Here is a 15,908-nt window from a genome sequence, read left to right on the forward strand (position 1 = left end):
CTGCAATGTTGGGCTGCTATAATGAACAAAGCTGTGTGTGCTGTGTGCGCTGTGTGCAGTTGAAAGTGAAAAACAATAGCACATTCATTAAAACACTCATACCATGCCTCCCAACATCCATAAATAGTAGATTGGGACTGTATGTGCGTGCCGGAGGCATCCCAGTTACCACCATACTATACAGATACTCTAGCAATTTAATAACCACCGTATAATGCAAAAGGTTAGGTCTAGACTATACAGCGCTGATGGACCTGTGACGTCACAACCACGTGACCCGGCCTGAAAGGGGGAGGGGCGGTGATGCTAACGGGGGCCCAAAAGTGTCTCCTCGCGGGCTCGCTGCGCTCGCCACCCGTCGGGCACGGTGGCTCGCTGCGCTCGCCACAAATATTTATTCCCCCTCTGTGCCCTAGTGGATGGTAACGCAGGAGCGGTCCAGCCTCCTGCAGCGGTCACTTGGTGGATATGTCACAGAGGTCCTTTAGCCACATAGGAAATAGCAGCAACCTAATGCAAAATGCTTCACAGCGATCTCCATACAGTAAGCACAGTACAATGGGTTGCTAAAGTTAGGGGTAGCATGAAATGTGCTGACAAAAATTAAGAAATATGTTATCTCAAGTAACAAATTACTTACAGTAATAATCACTACTACACTAGCATCTTACAACAATGAATAATAATAGTATAATAAAGACCCAAAATGGATAAGTCACAGAAAGACTAAGGGGTCTATTTACAAAGCAGTGTTTGGAGACAGAGTGAAAAGTGATAAGGTGCCAGCCAATCAGCTCCCAACTGTCATTTTTCAAACACAGCCTGTGAGATGACAGTTGGGAGCTGATTGGCTGGCACCTTATCACTTTTCACTCTGTCTCCTAACACTGCTTAGTAAATAGACCCCTAATTCTAATCATGGGCCTGATTCAGGTTTGTACACAAATCTGATGGTTTATGTACAACTTCGATGTTTGGCGATCTGCGCATGTGAAGGATCTGTACAGCGCATGTGCAGATCTGTTTCTGGGGTTACGGTCGCAGTGCCCCCCAAGCTGATGTTTGATTGACATGCTGAGGCCGTTTGGGGGGGGAAGGGGTGGCAACATGGAGTGTCTGAGAAGACAGGGTCGTGTCGACCCGTTGTCTGGTCGTACCGAAGCCAGTGGCTGCGTCCTTGGATGCAGCGTCACTGGCCCCGCAGCCTGATTTACCCAGATACCCTGAGAGTTACTCAGATGTCCCATGGTAACGCAGTTGATCCAGTTCCCTCTATGATAATTCCACAGTACAAATGAGTAACATACTCTAAATTTCCTACATAAAACCACACTTGCCTACTTTTGAAAAAGCATTTCAGGGAGATTGTGAAAGTAACACCTATGAGCGCTACGGTAAAGTGGGCGTGACCTGCTACATCTTAGAGGAGCGCCATAAAACTGACTTACATCCAAATTCAAGCGAGCCCAAAAGCAATTAATAATATCTATTTCTTAATGGCAACACACTAAGGGCTCTATTTATTAATATTATTTTTACTAATATAAAGTGAAAAAGGGTGTTTTCACACCCTTTTCACATTATTTTAGTTTCACCTAAAGTTACTAAAGGGCAATTGGAGAAGAATTTGTAAAATTCTACTTCAAGCCGTAATTATCACTTATTTTTAGTAAGCAGATCACATTTCCCATAGTTGTAATGGGCAATGCGATCTGTCTTCAAGTTACTAAAAGTAAACTGTGAAAAAAATACCGGGGAAAGCCCTGTGATAATAACGCCACCTGTAGGTGGCGTTATCCAGGGTTTCCCCCAGTTACTGGACTCCTGCTCCGCTCTAACAGGCAGAGCAGAGCCCGGAGCCAGCCCCAGTGATCAGCTGTGTGGTCTAAACAGACCACATGCTGATACACTGCAAAAAAAGTCCAGGGACCGGAGAGAGGGAGAGTTGGCAAAGTATGACTTAAACTCACCAAGAAAAAGAGGATTGTGTAAGTCGCCGCTTAGTAAATTTGCCCACTTATTTCAAAAGAATCAGTATGTAATGCCATCGGCTGTTTAGCCGCTGGATCAAATACCGACAGCGAGAGCCCGGCGGGTCAGAATCAACTAGCCTAATTCCCCCACCTAACCCTAACCCTCCCTTAGGGGTGCCTAACCTTAACCTCCCCCCGTTAATTCCTAAACCTAACCTCCTTCCACGCACCCTAAACCTAACCCTCCCAGGAGGTGCCTAACCCTAACCCCACCCCCTTTCCCCTACCCTAACCATCCCGGGGGGTGCCTAACCCTAAGTCCCCCTGGGAGTCCCTAAACCTAACCCCCGCGGCTAGACACAAGACACCTGGCATACCTTCCTTCGGTATGCCGGGTGTCAGGATTCCGTAGTGGGGCTGATGATAGGTGTTGGGATTTCGACGCCTATCTTTAGTCCCATATCGGGATGTAAGTCCGCCGTTATCTTGACTGGATTCCTTTTCCCATTTCAAATCCGTGTCATTACATATAAGGACAGAATTAACACTCACTGGGCCTAATCCAGAGGTGTACGCTATTGCCGTTGTTGCTGCGTGTTTGTATGGAGCTGCTGCCCAAAAATATGCAAATGTTACAGCAGCCGCCACCGGGATCTTGACTGAGACGCCCACCTGCGGCTTGGCATATCCCAGCATTGTCGAAGCTGGTTTAGTGGCTGAGACAGAATCAGTGTAAAATTAGCTTGGAGCGACGCCATCTTGCAAATGGCAACCAGACTCCATCTTAAAAATAAGAATCTGCGCCATTTTAAGTTACAACTCACAAGCTAAGTACAGATGGCAAGGTTTTTGATAATCTTTTTAGAAGCCATGACAGGCCCATTCTGGGGACAACCTTGCATAGAGAAATACCAAAACAAACACAGTATCAGTTAGCAACTAGAAAAACAGCTTCCTGAGAAAAGGAATTAGAAAAGAACAATACACCAGAAACTGTGGGTGTTTTTGCATGTAAATGGAGAGACCCCATATGTAGACAGGTGTAGCTGTGGCAATTGTAATATGGCCCAGACACTTGAATTAAGGGCCTGATTCAGACCCACTCGCGAGCGGCTGTCCGCTCGCAAGTAGGTCGATGTTCTGGACTGAGCATGCGCACGACGGAGGGAGCTCCGTCGTGCGCATGCGCCAGACGCGACGAGCGAAGGAAAGTCCTTCGCTCGTTGTGTCTGATCAAAGGGGGCGTGCTGTCGATGTTGATTGACAGCACACCCCCTTTGGTAGGCGTGCCGGGGGCGTGCCTCCCTGACGGGGGCATTCCCACGGGAACGCCTCCCGTCAGAAGCCGGCCCACTGACATCACTAGTGATGTCAGTGGGAGTGATTTTGGCTCTGATAGAGCCAAAATCACTCCGGAGCTTGCGGTTGAAAACCTCAACCGCAGGCTCCGGCTCGCAGTTTCGATGGTCGCGATGGTCACGACCATCGCGGCCATCAAAATGCACGCTCGTATAGGCTGTGGGTGGTGACCCACAGCTATACGAGCGTCCAAGAGGACGCTCCATTTTCATTGAGGCCGGCCCTCATTCAGACCGTGCGCTCTGCTCAGAGCGTACGGCTCTGAATGAGGGCCTAAATCTGCTCTTTTCAGACAGGCTGGCACTAGCATAGTTGGGGTCTCCACCCTGTTTGAAGCTCACTGCCCATAACACATTTTGCATTGCCGTTTGAAAATGTTAGTAAGAAATGAGATATATATATATAAAATATATATATATATATTAAATCCATCATAAATAGAATCACATGACGCACATTAGCGAATGCACAATATCCTGCATGCGAACGCTGTTTATTAGATGCATGCGTGCACATCTGCCCCAAATCAGATAAACCTAACTAGCGTCTTTTCCCAAACCCCTAATACTTACATAATGCACACTCACACAAAAGGTTCTATAGCTTTAAAGTATCCAAGTTTTATTCATTTATTACAAATGCTGTGAAATAAAGACTATTTTGGTATCTAAGGTTTAGTACGTGATAAGTAAGCCGTGTTTGGTATTATACTGATCTGCACTTTCTCAACAGTTTCCCGGTATCATCGGTGTGAAGATCGCAACATGCATTCTCAACTTATGGACCGCAGAGACGTAAAGCATCAAAATGTATTTTGTGAAACTAACAGCTTAGATTTGCATGCAGGGGGAATAGAGGAGACAATAGGCTGTCGGAGGCTGACCTGTGTCCATTTGAATCAACCTTTTAAATATCCTGTAACAGATGCACCCGCACTGAAAACCAATGGGATCAGCAACAAACCTCTCTATTGTGTTGTCTGTTTCTGTAAGGGTATAAATGTGTGTGTTGTGACCCCAGTCTGGAGTCTTCTTGCTGATTGACGGAGGTTTCTTGCTGATGCCGGTATCTGGTGCAGAGCGCGTGCGTATGTATAACTGTATCTTGGGTCTGTATAATTCTTTGCGCTAAATTGTACTTAGATCACAGCGTGTAACTGACTGTACTTTACTTGAATAATACTTTGTGCTTTGGAAACACACGTTCAAGGTCTAAAGTCTTTATTTTACTGTATGACTGCGTACGCAAATAGCGTCAATTTTAGAGGTTTATAGGCAGGGTTTAGAAGGTATAGGTAGGTGCATATAGAGGTTGAAATCCAGTATCCTTAGTTGGGGGCTCATAGTGTGAGGTCACTTACCTGTTCACACGATAAAATACAGTTATCGATATCTCACCAAAGGGTGGATAGTGGCCACACGCAGTTTTCCCTGCAACCACTCTATGCTGAGAGATCGCTATCCGTTATCGTGTGAGTCAAGGTACATTGACTAGAATCCAGGGACAAGAAAGGAAAAATAGTGTTTTCCTTTGTTGATAGTATTTTACGCTAAAAAGGGTACCGTAGTATTGCGCACGCGGCTGAATCGCATTTTTGCGCACGTAATAGAGACACACATTTGCGTACGCAGCTAACGTTAAGTTATACGGTTGTGTAGTAGTCGCATTATTGTGTATAGGACTAGTTGCACAATAGCATATACGTACTTCCGGTAGTGCTGCCACGTGTTTAAAAAAAGCCGATAAGGTCACACTGTCAATTGTTGCCAACAACTGATTTAACGTGTATTTTTCTGCGCAGGAAAAAAGTGTGTAACTGTGAGTACTTGTTTAGGGTGTAACACGGGGACCTAAATGTTAAGGGTATCGTACTATCATAGGACCCTTAAGTGCTAGGCGTAACGAACGGCCTAGTGACTCAATAGCACCTTACCGTTTACTTTACACAAAGCAGGTGTATGGGTTGTTATTTTTGTTAGGGTTCGGCTCCCAGCATGATTATAGTGTTCAGTAATCAATGTGTGTGATCTGTTAGGCTTATTTGAACACTATAATTGAACCACATAATCTTGGTTAGATTATGATTGTGAGCTGGTGAGAGGGTGGACGAAATCAACTGGAAAACAAAGGGTACTTTGCTGCCCCCTAGCAGTTGAAACGTAGTCAAAAAGGGATTGCTGAGTGGAAGTGGCCTTTACTTCTGTAGGTGAGTGGAGGCGTCTAGAAGTCCTCCATAGGGTTCGCGGATACACACTTTTTCAAAGGCGTCCGCAGGTAAGTGAAAGTATCTTGACTGTCTTTTCACCAGTTTAAATCTTTATTGAAAAACGTAGGAGTTGTCCCAAAATGGGAGCCACGCAAACAATAGAGATGTTAGACAATGATGTGCTGCTAATGGAAGCGCCGCTTGGATCGGCCCGTCGTATTATGCATACTAAGTACGGTGCTTATGCAATAAGGTATTGTGACGTATGGTTTAAAATAACGATGAAGAGTGTTAGACCGTTTCCCAGAATTGGTAGTTTTGATAAAGTTGTATTGGATAATGTCCGGGATCACATCAGTCTGATGCGTTCTCGAGGGAAAAAGGTAAAATATTATGAATGTTTAAAATTGTGGCAGCATGAAGGGGATGCGTGGCTTAAAAATGTGCAAGCGACGCAAACTAGCGTTGCGAACGCATTGCCAGCAAATACACCCGCGGCGCTGGATTGCAATGCGTGCGATCCGCAAAATGGCACGCACGTGCGGCAAGGTAGCATTGCGGAAGGTATTGACAGCAGTTCACACGCACCACCACCACCTTATGTGGATGGGGGTGCAGGTACAATTATTGAAAAAACCCATAAAAATGTAACAAGCAATTTGTACCCTCTCTTAAGTAACCATAAGGAAAATGTTTATGATGTGGATGATGAGCCTATTGTCATGTCTGCCGTTTCCCATGCTGTACACTTGTTAGATGCGGCACCACGACAAGCCCAAGTGGTGCCACCATCTCCATCAGTAACAGCACGGCAAGTGTTAAACTCCTCTGCGCCCGTGGAGGAAGCTGTTAATACTATACGTTGCAACAACAGACTAAACCCCAAGCCAGGTAATAAGGTCAAAGGTAGCAATGCGGCCGGTCTGTATCCCATCCGGACAATAACTGTTCCAAATGGGAATGCGGATGCGAGCGGAGTTGTACCTACAAGGGAAGTGGTAATGCATTGCCCTTGGACAAGAGCGGAGCTAAATTCCATCATAAATGATTTCCCCGATCCCAAGAAGGAATTAGCCAAATGTAAAAAAAATTTGAGAAAATTGGGTAGTTCTCACGAGCCCACCAATAAAGATTGGCGGGTGGTGTTAAGGGCCTGTCTACCATGCAATATAGACGTGACAAAATTTATCACGGATTGTGTATTGGATGGTGACGTTCCCTTAACAGACCAAGTAAACCAAGGTAACATTTCCAACATTGTAACTCAATTGGGTATATATTTTCCAGTAGTAGTTAACTGGAACAAAATTTTCATCATTAAGCAAAAGGAGAGTGAATCTGCAGAAGGTTATTGTGACCGGGCTCTGCAGGCTATCACCCAGTACACTGGGTTAGAAGATATTAAAGATAGCACTCACCACAGGGGAATGATAGTCACGGTACTCATGGACGGTCTGAAAGACGACTTAAAGACTCGGGTTCAGACCTCACAACCTGGCTGGAGGGGAGTCACAATAGATACACTCATAGAATCTGCCATAGACCATGATAAAAATATCACAAAGAAGAGAGAGACCCAAAGCGAAAAACTAATGGCTGTCAGTATCCAAGCTCTGGAAGGAATGACAATAACATCACAGCCAACCGACACACTTGCACCCATACACACACCTGCACCTGAACAATTACATGTCCTCACCAATCCCACACCACAGCAAACACATCCTTACCCCACATATCATACACAACCACAGGCCTCATACTACCCACAAACTTCATACCTCCCACTATACCCTTATCCTTCACATCCTTACCCATGCCCACCATCTTTTCCTCTTGCTCAACTCCCACAACAATCCTTTCATCCACCCCGTTCAAAATTATGTTTTAACTGTCACCAAGTGGGATACGTAAGTAAGAACTTCAAAGTGAAGCACACCACACAGGAACACGAGTTTCCCATGGGTTCATAGGTAACCCCAGTATCTTCTCCCAGGCCTAATATGACTGTTTACAATCTTTTCAACCTATCAATGGATCTGATCTAATGTAAAATGTGGATGATTTATTGTTGTATTTTAGGTCATGTTTAAATGATAATAAACTGTTGTGCTTTATCTCCCACTCATAGGACACAAGGTTGCTAAGGATAAACGGCAGCCATGCCAGGCTAAGGTCGACTACTCGGAATACTATCCAACCCAGTGGCCCAGGCATTATTTAGAGCAGTAGCTATTAATAACAAGATTTAATTGCAGGAACCTGTATGCAGATACTATATCCCTAGAATTATTAAAAATGATGGGGGGACTTATTTTACAGGTGACGTTTCCAAGAACATGTGTAAGGTGATGGGTAACAACACTAAGATTATCCCAGACTGTCTTTTCCTTTATTTGCCCCCCTTTGAGATACTGTTCAAACAGGCAGCCTCATGTGAAAATATGATAATGAGGTTACTGTGCAGGGTCTCATGAAGATGAATAAGAATAACCGAAATTGAAAGTGTTATTAACTAACCTGTCTAATGCAAACTGTCATGATGTCAAATCTGGAGAATTTGTTATGATCCAAATTTTTTTTTAGCTCAGGTTGTTTGACTGATCGGTGGAAAGGTCCGTATCTGACGATACAACATCCTCAAAGGGTGGCCGAGGAAGATACGTGGGTCCATTCCACTCACTATAAGGAGGTTAACCAACCGGTGGAGATACAAGACGGAGACAATGCTGATAACGTGGACCTGTCGATTGCGAGCTTGTGCCGGAAGGATTAAAAAGGTGATGGTGAAATATCTGAGCTAAAGAAATGTGTAGATCAGTGCTTCCAGCAATGGAGTGGTCTGCTGTGGTCATCCTAGTTTTTTTTTTCCAGAGTTTTTGTCGTGATGATCTGTTTGGGGATACTCAGTGTCTGTGATGGAGAACCGATTGAGGAAATGGGAACTGATGGCAGTGCTGATGGAGTGGAGTCAGGAGGAGTGCAATGCCAATCAGGGGAGTGTCTGACCAATCTTAGTATTGTAATTGTTATGTTATTTGGGAAGAATACTTCCAGAAGTTATGACCCTCACACATGTTGAAATGCTTGGTATACATAAAAACACACCATCACCATATCTTCACACGCAATATGAACACAGAGGCAAAAGAAACATGATACCTGGTGATGTGCATAAAGCCACTCAGTTAATTAGTGAGACAACTGGCTTTCAAGTTTTAGTGGCACTGGATCCCACCTGGATCGCTCGGGGAACACTAAATTTTAGATATATTCAGGAACTTGCTAAATTGATAGATAATATCACCGAGATGTACGATGACACATTCAGGTATACAGGGAGAGAATTGCAAGCGTACAAGAAAGAACTGGTGCAACACAGGCTAGTGTTAAATTAGTTAACTGCTGTTACTGGAGGGTATTGCGTAACGTTAGCCACCCAATTTGGAGTCAAATGTTGCACCTATGTCACCAATTATATCAGCGACCCTAAGGAGGTGATAGACTGGAGGATGGATGAAATTCTGCAGCTAAAATGGGAGTTTCGTAAGAACCATAATGCTTCAGTGGCTGAAGTAGGGGAAAAGATAGAAGGATGGCTTTCATGGCTGAACCCAGTGAAATGGTTCTCAGGTCTAGGAGAATGGGTCCAGGAAGTGATCACCAGCATAGGCAAATTCTTGATCCTTATACAAATTGTCATCATAATAATTGGCATATGCGTCCGGTGTGTAAAACAAAAGAATGAAATTAAGATGGTGGCCAGTATGAATACCGAGGTAAATAAAGAACTGCATTACAACCCTGAGCTAGGAAATACCATCATTTAGTGTATTATATTTAGACATGCATAGAATGTATTATTGAAATGTTATTTTTAAAACACCTCAGATAATGTAAAGTCTAAATTCCCCTTCAAGACTGCTTTTATAAGACTGGTGCATCCCCACACCTTTCACATGATCTTCCAAGATCTGCGGGGTGCGTATAATAGTAGTTTAATGTCCCCACTCAGAGACACATTATTGATGGATTAAGAGCCACCTTGTGCCATCCCATAACACTAAATAATATGTAACTGTAAGCCTAAATTAAATTCTAATAGCAGATTGTGATAGCATGTTGTTCGCTATCAAAGGGTGGACTGTCGAAACTGGATTATTGGCTGAGAGAAGATCAGTTTAAAATTGAATCGCAGCAACACCATCTTGCGACTGGCCGCAAGACGCCATTTTGCGAAATGGCCGCCTAAGCGCCATTTTAGATAAACTCACACTTTAGTACATGTGGCGATAATACTATTAGCATCATGCAAATGCATCTGTGACCATCGCCATAAGTTACGGCGATTCACCAAAAGCCCATTTCATGACTTTACGTATTATAAAGGATATAGGGCCTGATTCAGACCCACTCGCGAGCGGCTGTCCGCTCGCAAGTGGGTCAATGTTATGGACTGAGCATGCGCACGACGGAGGGAGCTCCGTCGTGCACATGCGCCAGATGCGACGAGCGAAGGAAAGTCCTTCGCTCGTTGTGTCCGATCAAAGGGGGCGTGCTGTCAATGTTGATTAACAGCACGCCCCCTTTGGTGGGCGTGCCTCCCTGACGGGGGCGTTCCCACGGGAACGCCTCCCGTCAGAAGCCGGCCCACTGACATCACTAGTGATGTCAGTGGGAGTGATTTTGGCTCTGATAGAGCCAAAATCACTCCGGAGCTTGCGGTTGAAAACCTCAACCGCAGGCTCCGGCTCGCAAATTCGATGGTCGCGATGGTCTCGACCATCGCGACCATCACAATGCACGCTCGTATAGCCTGTGGGTGGTGATCCACAGCTATACGAGCGTCCAGGAGGACGCTCCATGAAAATGGACCCCGTCCCTCATTCAGAGCGTGCGCTCTGCTCAGAGCGTACGGCTCTGAATGAGGGCCTTATTTCAGAAATGGCTTAACAGTATGTCAAAATTGGATTGCATTAGCTGAACAGAGCAAATGGCCACGTGACAACTAACTTGTGTAGATAAGCTTCCTGGATAACGTCTGCTCTCACTCCAGGTGGCCCGGCTAGAATACACACCTTACATTAGCAGGCTTCCTGCAATGAAATAACTTCAAAGCCAAGAGTGTTATCTTAGGTTTGGGTCTTGTAGCTGGGTTAATTTGCATTCACACAAGAGTCTGGGAGAATAAAGGGCTTTTCTTTTGAGCCTGGGAAAGGTGGGGGCTGCTGAGAGAGGGGGCATGTGGAACTATAAGGCTCAGCATTCCACACTGCTAGGTGATCACTTAGTAAGTGAGATTTAAGTGCACCATTTCTCATACACACATTAATACGCACAATTGCGCTGTTAACTAGTCGCATATTAGCGAATGCATAGGACCTTGTATGAAAACACTGTTTTATTAGCTTCATGCGCACGCATCTGCCCCAAGTTAACTAGCGTCTTTATATCAAACCCCGCATACTCACACATTACATATCCACATAAAAGGTTTAATAAGCTTTAAGGTATAAGATTTAAGTTTGTTCAGTTATTATAAATGCTGTGAAATAAAGATTATTTGGTAACTAGGGTTTTATACATGCTAAGAAAGCCGTGTTTGGGTTCTACTGATGCGTACTCTTTCAACAGAATTCCGATATTATTGGTGTGGAGATCGCATCATGCATTCTCAACTTATGGACCGCAGAGACTTCAAGCAACAAAATGTATATTATATGAACAACTGTTAGGATGATTGCATGGGGCAGGAGGGCAGAGACCCCCAGTTGTTGGAGGCTGGGTTGAGTCTATTTGAACCAGCCTGTTAAACACTCTGTAACAGATGGTTCCCCCATGGGAACCAATGGCATAAGCAAGAAACTTCTCTATTGTCCTGTCTATTCTGGGGGGGTATATAAATATGTGTGCTCAAACACTGGGTTCTTAGTCTTCTTGCTGAATGCTGAGGGACGATGGGTTTCTTGTTGATGCTTAACATCTGGACCAGAAAGTGCTGCGTATGTATACTGTACTTGGGTCTGTATAATTCCTTTGCGCTGAATTGTGTATGGATCAATAGTGTGTAACTGACTGTACTTTTACTTGAATAATACTTTGTGCTTTGGAACCATATGTTCCAAGTCTGAAGTCTTTATTTACTGTATGACTGCGTACGCAAAATAGCATCATCCTTAGAGGTTTATAGGTAGAATATCATAAGGTATAGGCAGGGGTATATAGAGGTTCAAATATAGATTCCTTACCCCTTTTTGGCCAATCCTCTGCCCATATCTAAGGCCATTTCTATCCACTACAATTTTATTAGTGTAAAGCTTGATTATGAGCGTTTTCAAACAGGGCTGTCTCGTTGGCTGTGCCATTTTCCAGAATTGTCAATAGATGATTTACTTAATGCATTAGAAAAATCCTGTCATCTCATACCAGCTAGTTCCTACAAAGAACTATTTTTAAATATATTCCATACGACATATATAAGCCCTCACAGAAGTTTTTTGATGGGGTCTTCCTCTTCGCACAGATGTTATAGACGCCAGGAAGAAAATGCAGATATATTTCACTGTCTTTGGGCATGCCCCTTAGTAAGAATCTTCTGGTTGGGTGTCAGAAAGTTTGCAATTGAACACCTAGTGAACTATTTACCCTTTAATGCAGAGTGGGCCATATTGGGCATATTACCAGCAGATCAAAGGGTATCTAGGGGAGGGAGCACGGAAAACTATTCTTCAGATGTGTCTTCAGCCGGCTACCCCTCCTTTATCTCTGTTTCGAGAGAAGTTGTTCTATCTTTTCAGGATGGACTGGATAGAGGCATCCTTGGAGAGGGAGACCAGGGTTGGTACGTTTTTTGAGATTTGGGAGAGTTATGTGACCACTCTGCCACTGAGTACAAGGCAACTGCTCCACAAGTGTTTTTCTCCTACATCATGTTTCGAACTCAGAATGGTGGATAATGACCCGCCGATATTGATTTAGAGGGGAGGGGCCATTATTCGCATGACGGCAAGATTCAATTATTGAAATCTGATAGATAATTTTTCAGTTTCTTTAATATCAGAGATATATGTTATGGTATATCGTTGGAATTTTGTATGGTATCAAAACTATGTTATGTGTTGTACAGTGATATCTGTTATGCATAATTGTGCAAAACCACAAAATATTGTTATTTTTGTGCTAAAGAGTCATAATAAAAATATTTTCGAAAAAAAAACAGTAGGTTACACGCTGTGATCTAAAGACAATTTAGCGCAAAGAAATTATACAGACCCAAGGTACAGTTATACAAACGCACGTGCACTGGGACCAGTTACCGGCATCCATAAGAAACCTCCATCAACAGCATCAGCATGAAGACTCCAGAGTGGAGTCTGTAAGCACATTTATACCCTTACAGGGATAAGCAATACAATAGAAAAGTTTGGCATGGTTTCATTGGTTCCCAGTGCGGGTGCATCTGTTACAGGATATTTAACAGGTTGATTCAAACGGACACAGGATCGGCCTCCGACAGCCTATTGTCTCCTTATTCCCCCTGCATGCAACTGCTAACATTACAAAGTACATTTTGGTGTTTTAACTCTCTACAATCCATAAGTTGAGAATGAATGTTGTGATCTTCTCACCGATGACACCGGAAAGCTGATGAGACAGAGTAGATCAGTACGCTACCAAACATGGTTGGCTTATCATGTGCTAGACCTTAGATATCAAATAATCTTTATTTCACAACATTAATAATCACTGAGTAAATCTTGAATATTACACTTTAATATAAGGGAACCTTTCATGTAATTTGTGTATGTGTAAGTGTAAGAGAATATTGCATAAAGTTGCTAATATGCGTGGTGCGTTTATTTGTAGAGTGAAACAGCACAACTGTGCGTAATGTGCGGTGTTTATGCATGTGAGTCTATTTATGATGGATTTAATATATATATATATATATATATATATATATATATATATATATATATATATATTAGGGGTGAGCGGATTAGGTTCTACTCGATTCCTTTCGTTTTTTTAAACCGAATCTTATTGGCTATCCGCTGTCATGAGTTTTGGATAGCCAATAAGATTCGGTTAAAAAAACCGAACGGAACCGAGTAGAACCGAATCCGCTCACCCCTAATATATATATATATATATATATTATATACACATATACATCATCCTACTAACATTTTTAAACTGCAATGCAATGTATCATTAGTAATGAGTTTCACACCCAAACAGGGTGGACACCATAGGCAAAGGCAGGGGGTGGTTCCGTCTACATGGAAACCCCCCTCCCCAGCACATACCATGACCACAGTAGAAATAGTAATATAATAGAATTTTTCTAGTGATACATGTTCTTCTCAGTATCACAAATGAAATTAGCACCACCTGTGGATCTTTTAACATGTATCAGCCAGTAATAAATAACCTGTGCACCAACTAGGAAATCTGGAAAACATGCACTGTTAGAGATGCACTGCTATAGAGCCCAATATGTACTATGTACATATATGTCCAGGGAAGTGCTAGGTTCTTCTGTTGCTCCTCCAGGCTCCCGGATTTGCCCCAATGCTCTGGAATGGTGCTCACATCTAAAATAAAAACATTCAGCTCAGGCAGGATGGCTTACTGCCACATCAAATGACTTACTGTGATCCTGTATATGCTGGAATTATGACACACAATACACATTGTATGACACATATTAAAGCTGGATAAGTACTAATTCTGCCCTCTTCATGGAGAGGCCACACTCACTCTACATTCAAGCATTTGGAAACCCCCCTCTAGAAATCCTGCGTTTGCCACTGGAGACCCCCAGCTGTTTGCTGGTGCCAGCCTGTCTGACAGTGAAACTAATGGTTTTCTTCTGCCTATTTACAAATTCAATTGTGCAGATCATTGTCTGGGTTATATTTCAAATGCCATAGCTATACATGTCTACATGTGAGGTTTCTTAATTTACATGCAAAAACACCCACAGTTCCTGGTGTATTTTTTTTTCTAATTACTTTTCTCAGGAAGCTGTTTCTAGTTACTAACTGATACTGTGTTTGTTTTGGTATTTTTCAATGCAAGGTTGTCCTCAGAATGGGCTTGTCATGGCTTCTAAAAGGATTACCAAAACATTGCCATCTGTACTTAGCTTGTGAGTTGTAACTTAAAATGGCGCTGGGAGATCAGTCGCAAAATGGCGTCTTGCAGATTCTGATTGTAAACAGATTCTGCCTCAGCCAATCATCCAGCTTCGACAATTCCCTACCACATGTACACACATATATATTCCCTATCACATGTACACACACACTCTCGCAACCGGGTCAATGTTGCCCCACTGGGCATGCGCACGTCGGAGACGGCTCCGACATACACATGCGCGAGACCCGACTAGCGACGGGCGCTCCGTTGCTTGGGTTCTCGCACCAAAGGGGGCGAGCTGTCGATGGTGAGTGACAGCTCGCCCCGTTTGGGAGGCGGGCAGGGGGCGTGGCCGGCCAAACGGAGGCATTCCCGAAGGAACGCTTGCCGTTTGGGGGCGGCCCCACTGACATCAGCAATGATGTCAGTGGGGAGCTTCCTGCTTGAGCAGGAAGCTCCCTGGGGCTTGCGCTTGCCGAGACTCAACCTTAGGGTCTCGTTGCAAGCCACGATGGTCGCAATGGTCCTGACCGCTTGTATCTAACGATCGACTCTGAATGAGGGCCATATTCCCTACCACATGTACACACACACATATATTCCCTACCACATGTACACACACACATATATTCCCTACCACATGTACACAAACACACACATATTCCCTACCACATGTACACAAACACACACACATACATATATTCCCTACCACATGTACACACACATACACATATATTCCCTACCACATTATCCACACACATAGACATATACTCCCTACCACATGTACACACACATATAGTCCCTACCACATTATACACACACATACACATATATTCCCTACAACATGTACTGTACACACATACACATATATTCCCTACCACATGTACACACACACACATATATTCCCTACAACATGTACTGTACACACATACACATATAGGGCCTGATTCAGAGCCGCTCGCAAAAAGCGAGCGTTCGCTCTGAATCAGGGCGGGCACTTGTTTTTTAAGTTGCGGCCTCTTGGCCGCTCGCATAGCTGTGGGTGACCACCCACAGCTTATGCGGCCTGCCAGGTGATGGTCGCGATGCATCGGGCTTGCGACGAGACCCTTACGGTAGGGTCTCGTGGCCGCAAGCCCCAGTGGACTTCCTGCTCTAATAGACATCACCAGACGCTGGGTTTCATCCCTGGTGATGCTCTGCCAGGCCTCTATTGCAAATGTCTT

The sequence above is a fragment of the Taudactylus pleione genome, unplaced genomic scaffold (genome assembly GCF_031769625.1).
Source record: "Taudactylus pleione unplaced genomic scaffold, aTauple2 ptg000848l, whole genome shotgun sequence".
Classification (NCBI taxonomy): Eukaryota; Metazoa; Chordata; class Amphibia; order Anura; family Myobatrachidae; genus Taudactylus; species Taudactylus pleione.